This window comes from Protopterus annectens, chromosome 4.part1 (genome assembly GCF_019279795.1).
Source record: "Protopterus annectens isolate FY-2018-M chromosome 4.part1, PAN1.0, whole genome shotgun sequence".
Taxonomy (NCBI): domain Eukaryota; kingdom Metazoa; phylum Chordata; order Ceratodontiformes; family Protopteridae; genus Protopterus; species Protopterus annectens.
In genome coordinates this window covers 63253247-63269669 of record NC_056734.1, presented here as the reverse complement: position 1 = coordinate 63269669, position 16423 = coordinate 63253247, and the positions used below count along the sequence as shown (strand labels likewise).

The following is a 16423-nucleotide window of genomic DNA, read 5'->3' as shown; positions in this document are numbered from 1 at the left end:
CACTATGCAGGAAGCAACGATTCAGATCAGGTATATGTCATATATGGTGATCATGAAAACTGCCTGAGTGTTCTGTAGTCACATTGGTTATAATCCCATGTATATTACACGTTACATGACAGTTCACAGAATGGTAGCCTTTCCTTTTAACATGTTTCTGAATCTGTGGGCCAGGCTGGACCTTTATTGTTACATGTTTGTAGTCTATACAATTTAGTACCTTGATGATGGAAGCAATCTCATAAAAGTCACACATAGTGATTGTTGTTTCCTTTGGTGTACAAGGAAGAAAGATAGGCTTATCCATTTGTTAGAAGAATTATGCTGAGGAATGTGTTCAGTGCTCCAGAAGCAGAGGCCTGAGGAATACAAAAAGTGCACTATTTTATCTTCTGAAAGTTCCCTGTAACTAGAACAGAAAATACAATAACATATCGGTCTCCACAGAAACAGAATGGCACACATTCTACTTGATTCTACATGTGGGCAATATATGTCAGGCAAGCTCTGTAAAATGAGTGCATCTATATTGAACTAATCAATGATCTCAGCTACTAAAGTTACAGAAGATTAACCACTTTTGCTGCCACCTTTGATACCTTAAGACACCTTTTTGTGCATATTGGTGGGAGATGGTACAGCTATTGGTTTCTGGTTGCTGTTGCAAAACTACTGATGTGATCCTGGCCATTTCTGCTGTCTGCAGCTCTGAAATTTTCAGTATCTTTTGTATATTTTTCCCTTTTATAGTCTGACTCACACTATTGGGTAATCCCCCAACTTGCAACTATGAATTGTGTCTGTGTTCACTTTGTATACATTTATCTGCCATCATGGCTCCATTTCCCTACCTGCATACATCTGCATGTCATAATGAAGTAATCTGCAAGTATTCTCTGCACCTCACTTTTGCTTGTTGTACCGTAGCATAGTAGAGCACGATCCATACTGAACGGCATCTTCAAATCTGTACCTAGATTGATTTGTACCCTGGGGAATCTCCTCGGTGGTGCCCTCTCCAGACAAACATAATCTTGAAAACAAAAAAAAATAAATTCTAAAGATGAGAACCAAAAAAAAAAGGTTTTCAAATGACAGCAAAGACTGGGTTATATTGCCTTGTTGCAGTACTAATACACAGTTACACACATTTATTTAAATAGTTGCAATTTCAGTTGTGGCTGCTTAAATGATTGATGATACTGTATTCACACTTGAATGGCAACTCTGCTGTGTCAGCTACAGACTTCTGATAGCTTGGTTTGTGCCAGAGGCAGTAAGTTTATCCTTTTCCCCACCTTAGCTATGATACTGATCCTCTGCATGGCTTCTTCCCATAGAACTGATTTCTGGATGCATGCACTTTGTCACTGAATCCCAACCAATGTCATAATACTTGAACAAATCAGATTAAAAAGCCACCCAGCACACCTCCCCTTCAGGTGGGCTATTAACCTCCACACCTCTGCAAGTCTGTATAGCCTAATTCTGGCATTGTATAACCCTGAGGGTAAGAAGGAAACTTCATTACCCCAAAATTCTATCATGTCAAATGCATTACAGTTGTAATTTTCAGAAATATAATATTCAGTGAAGGTGGTCTGATTAATTGGGTCTCATTTTTTCAGACTCAGTAAAACTGTTTACTTTCAATTCAGATAATTTCCCCTTGATTATATTTTGGTATTTTACACACAACATGTGTTAAACTTACTAGCATGTACTTTCAAGTTTCTTCAAAAGAATGTCTCATTAGGCATGCCATGTTTAATGGATCCTTTTTATCTTGGGTAGCAGTCCAAAGGCTGGAAACTGTGTATCCAAATTAAATGACCATATGGTGTTATTCTGACTTTGCTGTTCAGGCTGAGTTCAGTTTTAAGACACTCTCTCTTTCTTTGTTTTTAATCATCTTTCATTAGGATGAGTCAGAACTGATTGGCAGAATGATAATGAGTGACAATAAATGCATCCTCATAAGTGAGCTTTGATTATAGATGTTACCAAAGCTATAAAAGGAGGTGAAACAGCTGTCCTGGTACAATCACTTATTCTTCAGCCAGTTCAGTAAAAAATATCACCTCCCTCCCTTTCAAAAGATTAGTAAGGCATTTTCTGATGTATTTTTTAGTTTTACAGAATGCAGTCCTTTGGAAATGATGCACTGGATAAAGCATTGATCAGACAAGTGTCTTTTACATTTGTGAGATAGTTCAAGGCTACAATTTTTACCATGGCAGAATACAAGCTTTTGGTGACAGATGTTATATGTATTTTCACATTTTTTTTTAAAGGGTGAATTACAGTATGTGCAAAGAGAGTTAATTCCTTTCAATTGTCACTTTTGTCTGCATTAGGCCATTCAAGAGACACACAGGGTTTTTGAATGTCAGTAATCCTCAGAGCTCATTAGGGTGGCCATGGTAGTGCAGCGGTTAGCATTGCTGTCTCACAGCAAAAGGCTCTCCGGTTCAATCCTCGGCTGGGGTGCCTTTTGTGTGGAGTCTGCATGTCCTCCCTGTGGTTGATGGGTTTCCTCCCACATCCCAAAGACATGCAGTAGGTGGATTGGACACATTAAATTGGCCCTAGGTGTGAGTGTGTGTGTGTGGGCCTTCTGTGGAAGGTTGGGTGCTGGGCTGGCAACTCAATATCGTAAAACTCCACTACTAATCATGACGGAACATGTGATCTACTGTGGCAACCCCTAACCAGAAAAATCCTGAAGAAGTAATCCTTAGAGTTCATTACATGTATTTTGTTTCAACACAGAGAAGGTATATCTATTAACACACCAGGGACATTCCCACAAGCACAACAAACTTTAGAACTGAAGATATTATTTCTAAGTGCTTGCTGTTCTCACCATAAGGCTGCATCACTATTTTCTACAGTCTAACATAATCTAAGCTACAGTTTCCCCTCTTAAAAAATGCAGGGAATCAAAAAAGTGGCTGCATCTAACTTCTATGTGCACTCTGGCTTGCCAGTGTTTTGCAACACCAATGATTAGGTCACACTTTAATTAAACAATCTTAAGCTATTTTAAATGGCATCTTACTGATGAAGTCATAAACAATGAAGTGTTGTTATTTCTTGCAAACATTGCAGTCATCATCACCACTGTGAATTCACTGATACAAGGATGATATGTATTATGTTTCACAAAATAGCCATGAAATGACTCAATAGCCATTTCAGATATAGAGAACATTTCAACAAATTGCTGTTATTTCAGTGTGTGAGAGCTGTCACCTAGTGGGAGGTTGTTTCCAAATCCAGTCTACGCTCTTTCCTTAAGTAAGGCATTTTATTTGCAGTGTAGAAATATTTGATGGATGTTTTGACACTAGTAAAATTGTCTGACATCTATTTTCTCCAGCTTGTCATGTTTTTTAAGTATGCTGTGGAAATGGCATTGTAGCATTTCTTTGAGAAGTACAAGGATATGCCAATAAGGTTAAACTGGAAACACAGACCTTGTTCTTGGTTTCAACAGCCTGAGAAAGATGTCACATCTCATAAGAACTAATGGCTCAAAAGCATTGTCTCACTGAAGATGACATGGTCTCCATGGTAACAGGGTAAGAGTGGTGTTAGTATACTGGTGCTACATCATGATGCAAGGAATTTTCTTGAGCCATCATTTACATGTGCAGAATTACCTGAGGACTAGAAGATGGTAGCAGCAGTAGCAGTCTCATTTCAAAAATGGGGACGTGAAGCTGTGTCCAGTTATGCATGGATCTTACTCTTTAGCATCTCTGAGAAAGCATGTCAGTGTGATAGAAAAGTGACTTAATTCAGCAGTCAAACCTCTGATTCAGGAGGAGCAGTGCGGATTCTTTCCATGTTGTGGCAATCTCTTTGTTCCTGCACAGATATCCCCGGGGTGTTAATGGCTTGCCAGCACTGTCTTCATATGTTTTGTGGAGTTGGAGACATCACATGATTGCATCCCAATGCATTATGGAGACAGTGCATGGGATCCAACAGCCACTGATGCATGCACTTTGGTCCCTGCATTTGAGGATTAAAAGCTGTGTCTCTGTTCTTTATATGGTCAAATATATTCACAGATAGAGTAAGACTTCAGTTTTTTATGATTTTCATGGATATGATATAATTTAAGTCTGCAATGTAACCAATCTGGTAAAGTGATGGCTGCCTGTTTGTTGCTTGTTGATGATGATCTTCATCATGTGCTAGCCTAATTCACTCCAGAATAAGAAGTAGCTGTGAAGGAAAACCAGCATCTCTAAATCAGAGATAATGGTCATCTTCCCAATGCACTTTTCAAACATTGATCCTATTTTTTAGTTGATGTGATTGATATACCTTATGGTGATATCTCTTGGGGGCTTCCAATGGGAGCTGCACCAGGCAGAAACCAAAAGGAAGGTCCTGAAGGCCAGAGCTTGAACACACTGCACAGATAATATCTGTCACCTTGACTGAAAAGACTTGGGACCCAACAGGATGAGCTGAAAACTGCACAGGTTGAAAGAAGACCAAGCTAAGCTGCTCCTTACTATGGCTAGATGGAAGTGCATGCACACACAAAGACAGATACTATGTTTATATATGTGTGTGTGGTGTTTTCTCATATATATACATATTTTTGCAACATGTTGCCATGAAATATGTAATGTATGTTATGAATGTATAAGGTTGCCTTTAGTTTAATAGAGTATGAAGTATGGAAATATTCACACACAACATTAAGATAACTAGCAAGGTTTTAATAGAAAATTAAGGATGCATAAGAGGAGGTTGCCAGAAAGCAAGAAATGAGAAATTATTTTTTCACTCACCTGGAGTATCATTGTCAAAGAAGACATTGGAAGGGCCAAATGGGAGATCTCAGTCAGGACTAACCTGTGAAAAGCCTCTGTGCTGTATAGCTTGTTTCTAAGCACTTGCTTGTAGAACTAGAAGTAAGGCCTGGGAGAGGCCTGCAGCTTTGGACCTTTGTTTTAGAAAATAGCATGTATCCTGGAGAGACGATGTGGCCTACAAATATTGAGTAAAAACAACCTAAGATAAGCTTATTTTTTTTGAGACTGCAAAGACACATGAGTTATTATTTTTTATTTTTAATTTGTGAACATAATCACATTTTTATATCTGTTTTTCCTCTAGTGTCTCTTTAGAATCAGACTGGTGGCCTGTGCATCAGCAGTTGGCTATAGATTTACCAGTGTTCAGATCCTCACAACATTTATGCTGTCAAGCACAAATCATGTGAGCTAAAAAATTCCCTACAGCACTGATTGCTGTGTTCTTGGCATGGTTAACTGGGAACTGCAACCATGGATGAATTAGTAAACAAAATTCTGGAATTACTGATGAAAACTAGCTGAAGACTGTTGCAATCACAGCAAGAACTAGTCATGCTAGACAAAGTTTCCAACCATAGTACTGTGCCACCTATAAAAAAGCTAACCAGGAACAATAGCCTGGAATCACATTGCATGATATTCAAATACTAAGCCACCTTGGAGAACTGGAAATAAGCAGACATGGCAAAAATCCTGTCATCCCAGCTAGCAGGTGAAACACCAAAAGCATCTATGGTCAATGAAGAAACTGAATGCATGGACTATGAAAAAGTGAAAAAAGAATTTTTGGTCAGAGCCAGTATGACTCTTGAAGTAAAAGCAATAACATTTTAAAACACAATACTTTAATATGGAACAACCAGTAACAGTACAGATGTATGTTTTAACACATTTTGTAAAGTTCTAGCTTGAAGGTGATAGTACTAGTAAAGCAAAAATATTAAAAGTTTTAGCAGCATACATATTTAGAAGAATTTTCTCTACTAATATAAGGAAATGGATACTGCAGGTTGACTGCAATGACTGTGATAAACTAGTAACTTTAGTAAAATGCTTATTACTTAAGCTTGCAGTATTTAAAACATGTTTATCTGCTTATAAAGCTAAAGGTGTGGTAAAACATATAGCATGTTCTGTGAAACAAAAAGCAGCAAGTAGTGTGTTACTTTTTATAGAAGTGGTGGGTAGGGTCATATTGCTAAGTTTTGTGCTACTAGCGCTACTGACAGAAATGCAAGAAAGGAAAAGCATGCTTACTATAAATTAGTTCCTTCTGAATGTGATGAAACTAAAGCAAGGCTACTTGTGTCTACTCTGTGTCAATGTGCTATAACTAAGCTAATGAAATGTATCATAGTTTTAGAAGGAAAGTTGGGTTCATGCTCTGCTAGATTTTGAAAACAGTCTGGCAGTTGTTGCATAGGATTAATGAACTGTTACCTAGCTATTTCCCGTGGTCTAGTGATCCAGGGTTTGATCCTCTTGGCCCTCTTTGTCTCACTCTTGCAAGTAACTCAACCAGACAGTGCTCCAGGGCTGAGTCTGAAAAGATCCATGAGGATCAGTTCTCTAAACTGGTTATCAAATGAAAATAAATAAATGAATGCATGATTTTCCTTGTCAAGCATTGCTGGCTGAGTAAGCATAAGGCACATAACAACTATAAAGTGGATGAAGAATGCATTTTGGTGATAGAAAAGAGAATCCTCTTCTATGTGTACAAATTTAGTCAATTCTTGAGAGGTTGTTACATAATTCAACAGTAGCCCCTGATGTAACTCATCATACAATATAACAAAAAGATTTTCTCAATTTATAGCACTGTGAACTTTTTTGGATTAGGGAGAATCCATATACACAGTATAGGTTCATAGCTGAATACTAGGCCAGCCACCCTGAAGGGTCATTTTGAGCCTAGCCAATAGCCTGAGGTCAGAATCAAACCGTGTACCTTGTGTCTATGAGGTGAAAACCATAACTATTCTCCCCTCCCCCAAATGTAGAACGCTTCACAAATTTGCATATCATCCTTGTTGAAGAGCCATGCTAATCTTCACTGTATCATTCCAGTTTTAGTATATGTGCTGCAAAAGCGAGCACAAATTATCTGGAAAATAGATTTGAACCCAACATTAGCTCTGTTGTTACTCCAAACTCACTCACATTACGCACAAGTAATACATATTCCCTGACCGACAAGTTGGTACACTTAACAATGACGCACTGCAGCAGCAGCTTGATATACCCAGTATAAACAGGAAGGGAGAACATAGCAATGACACTCAAAAGGAAATTCAGAACCATAACCACGAGAACAAGGTTGACATGGAAACTGCAAAAGGAGCCATAATTTCATTGTGGTTTGATTGTAAAAAGAATGATGTCTGTTATCAGAAGCATCTTCCAATGACAGAGCAGGAGAAATACAAAACTGAAAGAGATGTCATTATAGGAGCTGCAGATGAACTGATAGTAAGCTTTGAATTAAAAATAATTTCAAGATAGAAGTCTACAAAGAAACTTATAAGATGTATTTGTGCAGACAGAAGGAGCCAAAAATGCAAAAGAAAAGACAGCTATGTGAGAAATCTTAATAAAAAGTAAGTACTGAATTTAAAATTAGCAGGAGACTGCAGAGTTCTGAACTGATTTCTGCTAGTGCAAAACAGAGAATAAAACTAAAACTAGTAGTCTAAGCAACAGTAAATTGTAAACCAAGAAAAAACAAACTTCAGAATAACTTTTTTTTAAATATTCATTGCAGTGCAGGAAAACACACTGAAAACAAAGAAAGTGAAAGGATGGTGTTCATTACTATTAAGGTAGAAAGAGATCAACTGAAAATAAAACAGTCAAGACTCCTGTGATGAGAACACAGATGGTAACTGAGAATGCGTTTTTTTTTCTTTAGCGTTACCTTTTAGAGAAGATAATATAGAACAAGCTGCAGTACCAGTGTTTAAAGTGGTGGAAGCTTCACTTTCCACCTTGAAGCAAGTTAACAGAAGAAAGTAACCCCAAGGAGGGAGGGACTGGGAAAAAAAAGATATAGCAATTGTTATCCTGAGTAAAAGAAAAAACATATCCCTTTGGTTAAATTGGATAGGATAGAAAGTGCAGCTCAGCAAGAAGGTAAGAAAATAGGCAGGGTCTGTTGGCAAAGTGGTATATATATATATATATATATATATATATATATATATATATATATATATATATATATATATATCTGCAGTCTTAATGTATATCTCAATGTTTCATATTTGTATGACCTAGCTTAGACAAGAGAAGCAAGGCATATAAATGTGATATTCTTATGCAGGTCAGTACCCACCTCAGGGAACCAGATGTTAGAAAGTTATCAACCTGTATGTCTTTCTATACAGATGATTAAATTGTTTCACTTCATGTTATTATCTATTTCCTAGACAGCTAACTGGTCCATCAATTCATAAACATAATGCACAATAGTATATATCCCTTCCACATACAGGTGTTAAGTACTATAATTTATTAAATGAAATCCAGAAAGCCAGTGCAGAAGAGAGATTGCCTTCCCAAGAAATATCCACAGTTGCAATCAATGAATTCCATCTCAAATGCTGCAGCTCTGAACTATAGCCCGGGTGGCTGCCCTCCACTCTTGTGGTTAATGCAATGACAGCTAGGTCTACTATAGGGAAGTATCACAACTGTATATACATTTTAAAAGGACTATATTGGTGGATTAGACACTTTAAATTTTCTGTAGGTGAGTGTGTGGTGCGAATTAACTACCATGGTAGGGCTAACCTTGACTCGAGATGATTGTCACTGCGGAAGCGATATCCCGACCCCCATGTGCAAAATGGGAAAAGGGGTTGAGGATGGAAGGATGGAACAATAACAATGTCCCCTTACTCTACATTTCATGAACTATTCTGTTTTGGACTTGCTGACTGTCTATGCTGCACAGATCATACTCCTATCGGTTAAAAAAGTGTAACTCCTGTGCCCTTTCAGTTTGGTAGAAGAATCAATGGGTTCATAGCTTGAAATGTACCACAGCACAACCTACAACATTACCTGACTGGACACAGGCTTCATATGTAGGTGTACAAATAATCTCATAGATATGACACCAGATATCTCTCATTGCCAACCCTGTAACTTCATGTGCTGACTGCATCTTCCCTGTCCTGACTGCTTTATGACACCTATTGTTGCTGGAGTTATACAGCTCTATTTAGTAGTCATGTGGCTATGGACAACAAATGATGTCTCAAGTATTTATGGAGTTGATCAGTCCACCACTACAGTTAATGGGTTTGCATGATATTGCACCAATATAAAGTCAGGCAAAAATATCTAGCAAGGTATACCCAGCTGCATACATTTTCCCTGCTGTGTTGTGCTTTGTGAACATGCCTTTGGGTGATTCATAAAGTTTACTTCAGTTCTCAGGCATGAAGGTGGAACTAGGGTCATTACCATTTTATGGTAATGAGGGAATCTAGTGCTGTGCAGGCATCCATTGGTGGGAGTTTGTCAACATATTTAATGGGGATTGGAGAAATCAGACTGTTGTCTGTTGCAAGTATTTTTTTTTACCAAGCAAATGGGTTTATTTGGTTTGCTTTTCTTTTAACATCTTTTAACATCCCAAAAAGGGAAGGCATCACTGATCAGTATTAGCAAAAAACTACGGGCACACATAAAATTGTCTAAGGCCAGCTTCGAGAGAAAAATTGCACAGGACACTAAGGATAATCACAAGGCTTTCTTTAGTTATGTTAGGAACCTGTGTGGTAATTCCCAGATATGCTCAGAATTAGTCCAAAATGACAAAAAATACACCGAACCCACAGACATTGCCAACATCCTAGCTGACAGGTTCAGCGCAAACTTCTCCCCCCCCTCCCCACCAAAAGGGCAAATATCTAACCCAGCAGAGTGCTGCCCCCCTGACATCTCAGATGCTCAGGTAAGAGCCGCCCTCTCCAAAGCAAAAAACACAGCATCACTGGGACCAGACGGTGTACCGGGCTGCATCCTACATGAACTCCAAGAAGAGCTAAACCCAAACATAAAACTACTGTTCAATCTCAGCCTTACTACAGGATATGTACCCAAAGAGTGGCATACAGCAACAGTGGTCCCTCTCCACAAAGGTGATGCCTCAACAGATCCTGGAAACTATCGCCCCATAAGCCTGACTAGCTTGGTCTGCAAAGCTATGGAAAGGATCATCATGGACCTCATAAATAAAGATATTGGGGACCTACAGACACTGGATCCTACCCTGTTCGGCTTTGTTAAGGGCAGATCCTGCCTCTTAAACCTGGTCGATTTCTTTGAAACAGTCTATTAATTAATTATGTATGAAGTATATAAGGAGTTCATTTTGAAACCTGTAATGTGATCCTTTGAAGGCGAATAGCCGAGGTACCAGATCGTTATGGAATAAAGTACAGTGGTGGAATTGACTGTTGGTGTGTTGTTGGGCAGAAGTGCTTATTTGCTGATGTTTGTTTTATCATTTTGATTCGTTTTGGAAACATCAGTCTTTCCCATTTGTTCTATATATAATTTTGGACATTTACTTAACTGAATCATGTCGCTTCGAAGTACGAGCTCTGAACAGAGCAACTCAGCTGATTCATTCTTGTTTTCTAATTTTCTAACTGAATGCGACAAAAGGTATTCCCACCTGGATCCATGGAACATTAGAGGTAATAGCGCTGTTGATGAGCGCTTTACAGAACTGTCTAAATTAATGTCTAAAGAAATAGCATTGTACTTCGACACCCGTTTGCTTGAAAAATATATCAGCCTTAATATTACTCCACGGGGTTTACGGATAGAGAAACTGCCAGCAGCCCCGTTCACTGATGATGAGACAGATTTATTTGATGAGTGGAAACAGGTGTCTTTGTCTTGTACTATCGGTTGGCTTAACATATTGGTTAAGCGCAACCAACGCAATCATGAGAAAATTAAACATGATATTACGGTGCTGCAGGAGAGCTTGGCAACCGAACCTAATTATGGGAATCAAATTTCAACTATTAATGAAAAAATAAATAAGTTGGAAACTGATATTGTACAGCGGAAACGCAATAAACTGGTTCGTGACTTAAAAGACTATGAGACTGGCGTTCTGTTCAATTGGCAGCGTGAACCTATACGTAAGACACGCAATAGATCTAGGGGTAGAGCTTGGAACAGTAACACCAAACGAAGAGGATTATCAGCATCGTCGGCTTCTTCAGTGGAAGGTAGTAGTGGAAAAAATGTTTCTTTTGCTGGAACTGATGTGGTCAACAGAACCTCTAATCGGGAGGTTACTACAGGGTCCGAGGACTGTAGCAGTGGGAGTGTGAATTTTCAAACAAACGATCCGAACAGGGGCAGAAATGGGAGAAATGGAAGAAAGGGGAGAAACAAGCTTAAATGAAGGTTCGCTTTCTGTGACTTATAATGAACTTCCTTTGTATTGTGTTAATTTGTCTAAACTGACACTAAATTCTAACATGTTAAGTGTTTTATATAAGGGAAGCAAGTTTGTGCCTACGTTTTTTCCGTCGCTAGCTGATATCTATTTTGAAATTAAAAATTTCATTAGAAAGCTCTTACTTAGAGTTTATTTTTTCAAAATGGATAAATCTAACACTTCCATTCAGACCGCTGATGAAGGTAATAGTGACTCTGAAATGGATGAAAGAGATGAAGAGTTACTTAATTTATCTATATATAATTATGAGTTTGAACATGAAGTGTTTGATGTTAATAATGAAGCTAGTAATGTTTTCTCCAATGTTAATGCTGTTAATGGTGAACTTCTAACTGGTTATGGTAGATTAATGTTACCAAAGCTAAAAAAAGTTAGCACTTTTATGCCCCATATTTCTGTACCTGCTGTTTCTACATTTCAAAAAATTCTACTAAGGGAAATTGAAACTATGTTTAATGAATTTTGTAAAAAGAAGAAATGTTTCAATTTAAGCTTTGATGAATGGCAGGCTTTAAAAGTTTTGAAAAAATCTAAAAATGAGTATATTTTTAAGCCTGCTGACAAAGGTGGAAACTGGGTCATTATGGATAGAAATAAGTATTTCAATATGGTAAATGGATTGTTACTGAACTCTGAAGAGTATAAGAAATTGGACAGTGACCCTATTCTATCATTCAATAGTGAACTGTTATTCTTATTAGAAAAAGGTGAACGTCTGGGTTTCTTTGTGCATACTGATGTTAAGAAGCTATATATCCAAAAACCTAAAACACCTATTATATATGCACTACCCAAAATTCATAAAAATCTGGAAGAACCTCCTGGTAGACCGATAATTTCGGGAATTGGTTCTTTTTTGGAAAGTGTCAATTTGTTTTTGGATTCCCAGTTAAAGATGTATTTATATAAGGTAACAGCTCACATCAGGAATACACAAGATTTAATCAATAACATCTTGAATTTGAATTGGAATTATTATTATTGGGTCACTGTCGATGTTAGGTCCTTATACACCAATATTAACATCAAGTGGGGCTTGGAATCAATATTAAAAATGATGGGTGAGGGACCTAGAACAAATTATATTATTACTTTATTAGAGTTTTGTTTAACTCATAGTTATTTTTGGTTTAGTAATGCATATTATTTGCAGGTTAAAGGTACTGCAATGGGTGCAGCATATGCACCACCATATGCTATCATCTATATGGATTACTTTGAGAAAAAATTCATTTATCCGACAGATTTCTTTAAAAAGAAAGTAATTCTATATAAGCGCTTTATAGATGATCTTATTTTTATTTGCAAGGGGGACATATCTGATTTTTTGGAATTTTTTGAAATTCTTAATCATAATGAACATAGTTTACAATTTTCATATGAGATTAATAGGAACAAGATTAACTTTTTAGATCTGACCTTATTTGAGAAGGATAGAAAAATTGAATTTAGGCCATTTAGGAAGGAGACTTCAGTTAATCTGTTCTTACATGCTACTAGTATGCACCCATTGCACCTTATAAGTACCTTACCATATGGGGAATTTAAAAGAATTTGGGCTCACACTAGTATCAAAGAGGATATAGATGAAGAACTACATATAGTATTAATGAGACTATTGGAAAGGGGCTATGAATATAATCAGTTACTAAGAAGTATGGATAGAGTGAAAAATAACATAAGTTTAAAAAGTCATAGGGATAATATTACAACTCACTATGATAAGAGGGAGATTGGTGTAAAGAAAAATGCTGAACAAATATTTTTTGTAACTAAATTCTCTCCCTTTTCGGATATATTAGTCTCAGTAGTTAGAAAATTTTGGTGCATAATTAGTGAAGATGTCAATATTGGTGAGCTATTCCCTAATTATGTCAGTTTCTCCTTTAAAAGGGGAAAAAATTTGAGAGAAATACTTAATAACAATCTATTACAACACATTGAATCTACTAAAACTAAAGTGGGCACCTTTGCATGTGGCTCATGTAGCATATGCAATAGGGTGAGTAATTTTGAAGTTATTAATAATATACCTCATATTTCGAAACACTCCTTTAACTGCAAGTCTACCAGTGTAGTATACATATTAGGTTGCTCATGTAAGGACATCTGGTACATAGGACAAACCAAAAGAATGATAAAAATTAGAATTCTAGAACATCTAAAGGATATACGAAATTCTAATTCCATTAGTCCGGTTGCTAAGCATTTCATGGATATTCATGATGGGTGTAGTGATAGTTTGAGATATTGTATATTGGGAAAACCTTTTGCCTGCAAGGGAGAAGATATGGTAGGTAAACTGTTGGAATTGGAAACAAGAATGATACTTAAATATAAAACACTGAAACCATTTGGTTTAAATCAAGAGCTGGGTTTATAAAATTTATAAAATTCATTAGATGTATTTATAAAATGTATGTAAAATGTATGTACATCAGAATTTTGTATATTTATATTGTTTATTATTGTTTGTATTCTAGCTGCTGTAAATTAGTGGGTGAATAGATATCATTAGAAAGTAAATTATTTACTTCTAATTATAAGAATTTAATTTGAATAATATTTATACATAATAACATTAATTCTGTTATACATATATTAATTTTGTATTTTGTAATAGTGATTTTCACATATCAAAACTATATTACATATAATGAATTTTGTATGATGAAGGGATATATTATATTATATAAGCACAATTGGTTCTTAATATTAGTTTAAAATGTTTCAAACAAATTTAAGAAGTAAATGCCATATTTCTATATGCTATATACAGAGATCACTTTAAATTTTGATGAAATTTTGATGAACAATTGCACTTAATTGTTAATTGTCAATTAATTAATTATGTATGAAGTATATAAGGAGTTCATTTTGAAACCTGTAATGTGATCCTTTGAAGGCGAATAGCCGAGGTACCAGATCGTTATGGAATAAAGTACAGTGGTGGAATTGACTGTTGGTGTGTTGTTGGGCAGAAGTGCTTATTTGCTGATGTTTGTTTCATTGCTGCCCCCCTGACATCTCAGATGCTCAGGTAAGAGCCGCCCTCTCCAAAGCAAAAAACACAGCATCAATGGGACCAGATGGTGTCCCGGGCTGCATCCTACATGAACTCAAAGAAGAGCTAAACCCAAACATAAAACTACTGTTCAATCTCAGCCTTACTACAGGATATGTACCCAAAGAGTGGCATACAGCAACAGTGGTCCCTCTCCATAAAGGTGGTGCCTCAACGGATCCTGGAAACTATCGCCCCATAAGCCTGACTAGCTTGGTCTGCAAAGCTATGGAAAGGATCATCATGGACCTCATAAATAAAGATATTGGGGACCTACAAACACTGGATCCTACCCAGTTTGGCTTTGTTAAGGGCAGATCCTGCCTCTTAAACCTGGTTGATTTCTTTGAAACAGTCACCAAGGCCATTGACGAGGGAAGGTGGTCCACACAGCCTACCTGGACCTCGCAAAAGCCTTCGATACAATACCCCACTCGGGCATTATAGATAAGCTCACCAGCTTAAATATAAACCCCTATGTCACTAGATGGATTGCAAACTGGCTCAAGGACAGAACCCACATGGTTAGAATTGCTGGAGCCATGTCAGACTCCAAACCAGTTACAAGTGGTGTCCCACAAGGCTCAGTCCTGGGACCTCTCTTGTTCGGTATATATTTCTCGGAGGTGCAGGCCAACACGGAAGGACTGTGGCTGACCAAGTTCGCAGATGACTGCAAACTGGGTGCCATAATCGACTCTCCAGCCGACACAAGCATCCTCCAAAAGGGCCTCATAGAAACAGACAACTGGTGCCAGAGCCATGGCCTCAAGCTAAATGCCAAAAAGTGTATAGTCATCCCCTTTGGCAAAACAAAGTGCCCACAAATTACCACATAGGTGGAAATCCATTAAGTACAGAAGAAGTAATTAGGGACCTGGGGACCCAAGTTGATAGCAATCTCTCATTTGACAACCACTTGGCCAAAGTGGTTAGAAAAACATTTTATATAGCCCACCTAATCATGAAGGGATTCACATCTAGATCAGGGGAGGTCATCGTGCCTCTTTACTCATCCCTCATCAGGCCCATAATTGAGTACAATGCCCCTTTTGGGATGTACCTTACCAGACACCTGCAGCAACTGGAAAGACCCCAAATGTACCTCACCAAGAGGATCAAAGGGCTCAAACATATGCCATATGCTGCCCGGTTAAAGAAACTCCAGCTCTACTCAGTGGCATACCGCCTGTTCAGAGGAGATCTGTGCCTGACGTATAAAGCCATGTCCAACCCGGAATTAATGGACATGCTGCACCTCAGAAAATACAAATCCCATCGAGCTACGCACTCGAGAGACTTGAACCTCAGCACTGAAATAAATAGGACATGCGGGAGGGACAGATTCATAACCCAGAGGCTCCCTTCACTCTGGAATAAAATCCCAGTCCAGGTTAGGCAGAGTCCCTCATTGACTCTCTTCAAGAGGAATCTTGATGAGTGGATGGGAGATCGTAGGTTTACCCCGGGTATCACTTCTGTGTCACTGTTAGATAGAGGCATAGTATACTAACCTCGAAAAAGGGCATAGCAAAATAAATTTAAAATTTGTGGCGAAAGCCAAACACATTCTGGCTAGGCTTATAAATGCCCTAGGGCAGATAGCCTAGTATGAACCTATGAACCTATGAACCTATGAACATTGTTGATATATTGCTGGTCTCTGTATACTGAACAGCATATCAGCAGGAAAGGGGCTTGCATTGCTTCCAGGTGCTACAGCAGTGGATTGTATGCAATAGGGTTCCGACAGGTTACCCCACTAGAAACAAAATGCACTGTTTGCTGTATTTGTAAATCATATATGATCAGGAAGGAGAAGGGGGGTTGTATTTTCACTCTGTACATGGAGTCATATGCCTGCATAGTTGAGTAAGCTAGTGTACAATGCCCTTTTTAAGAATATCAAAGGGTTTTTTGTGAACCATTGTATTGTGTGCTAGTCTGCTTCAGTGCAAATAAAGTCTATGAGCAGTATCCTTAGACTCTAACAACAGGTGTCCTAGAGAAGAAATGTATAGATGC

At 37.8% G+C, this 16423-nt stretch overlaps 1 non-coding gene across 1 annotated transcript; it reads right to left on the bottom strand.

Annotated features, from left to right (window-relative positions):
* Positions 1-6834: 6834 nt before the first annotated feature.
* On the bottom strand, positions 6835-6941 carry LOC122801444. Its single transcript, XR_006364722.1, has one exon. It is a non-coding gene; the product is annotated as a U6 spliceosomal RNA (small nuclear RNA).
* Between the last annotated feature and the right edge of the window lie 9482 nt (positions 6942-16423).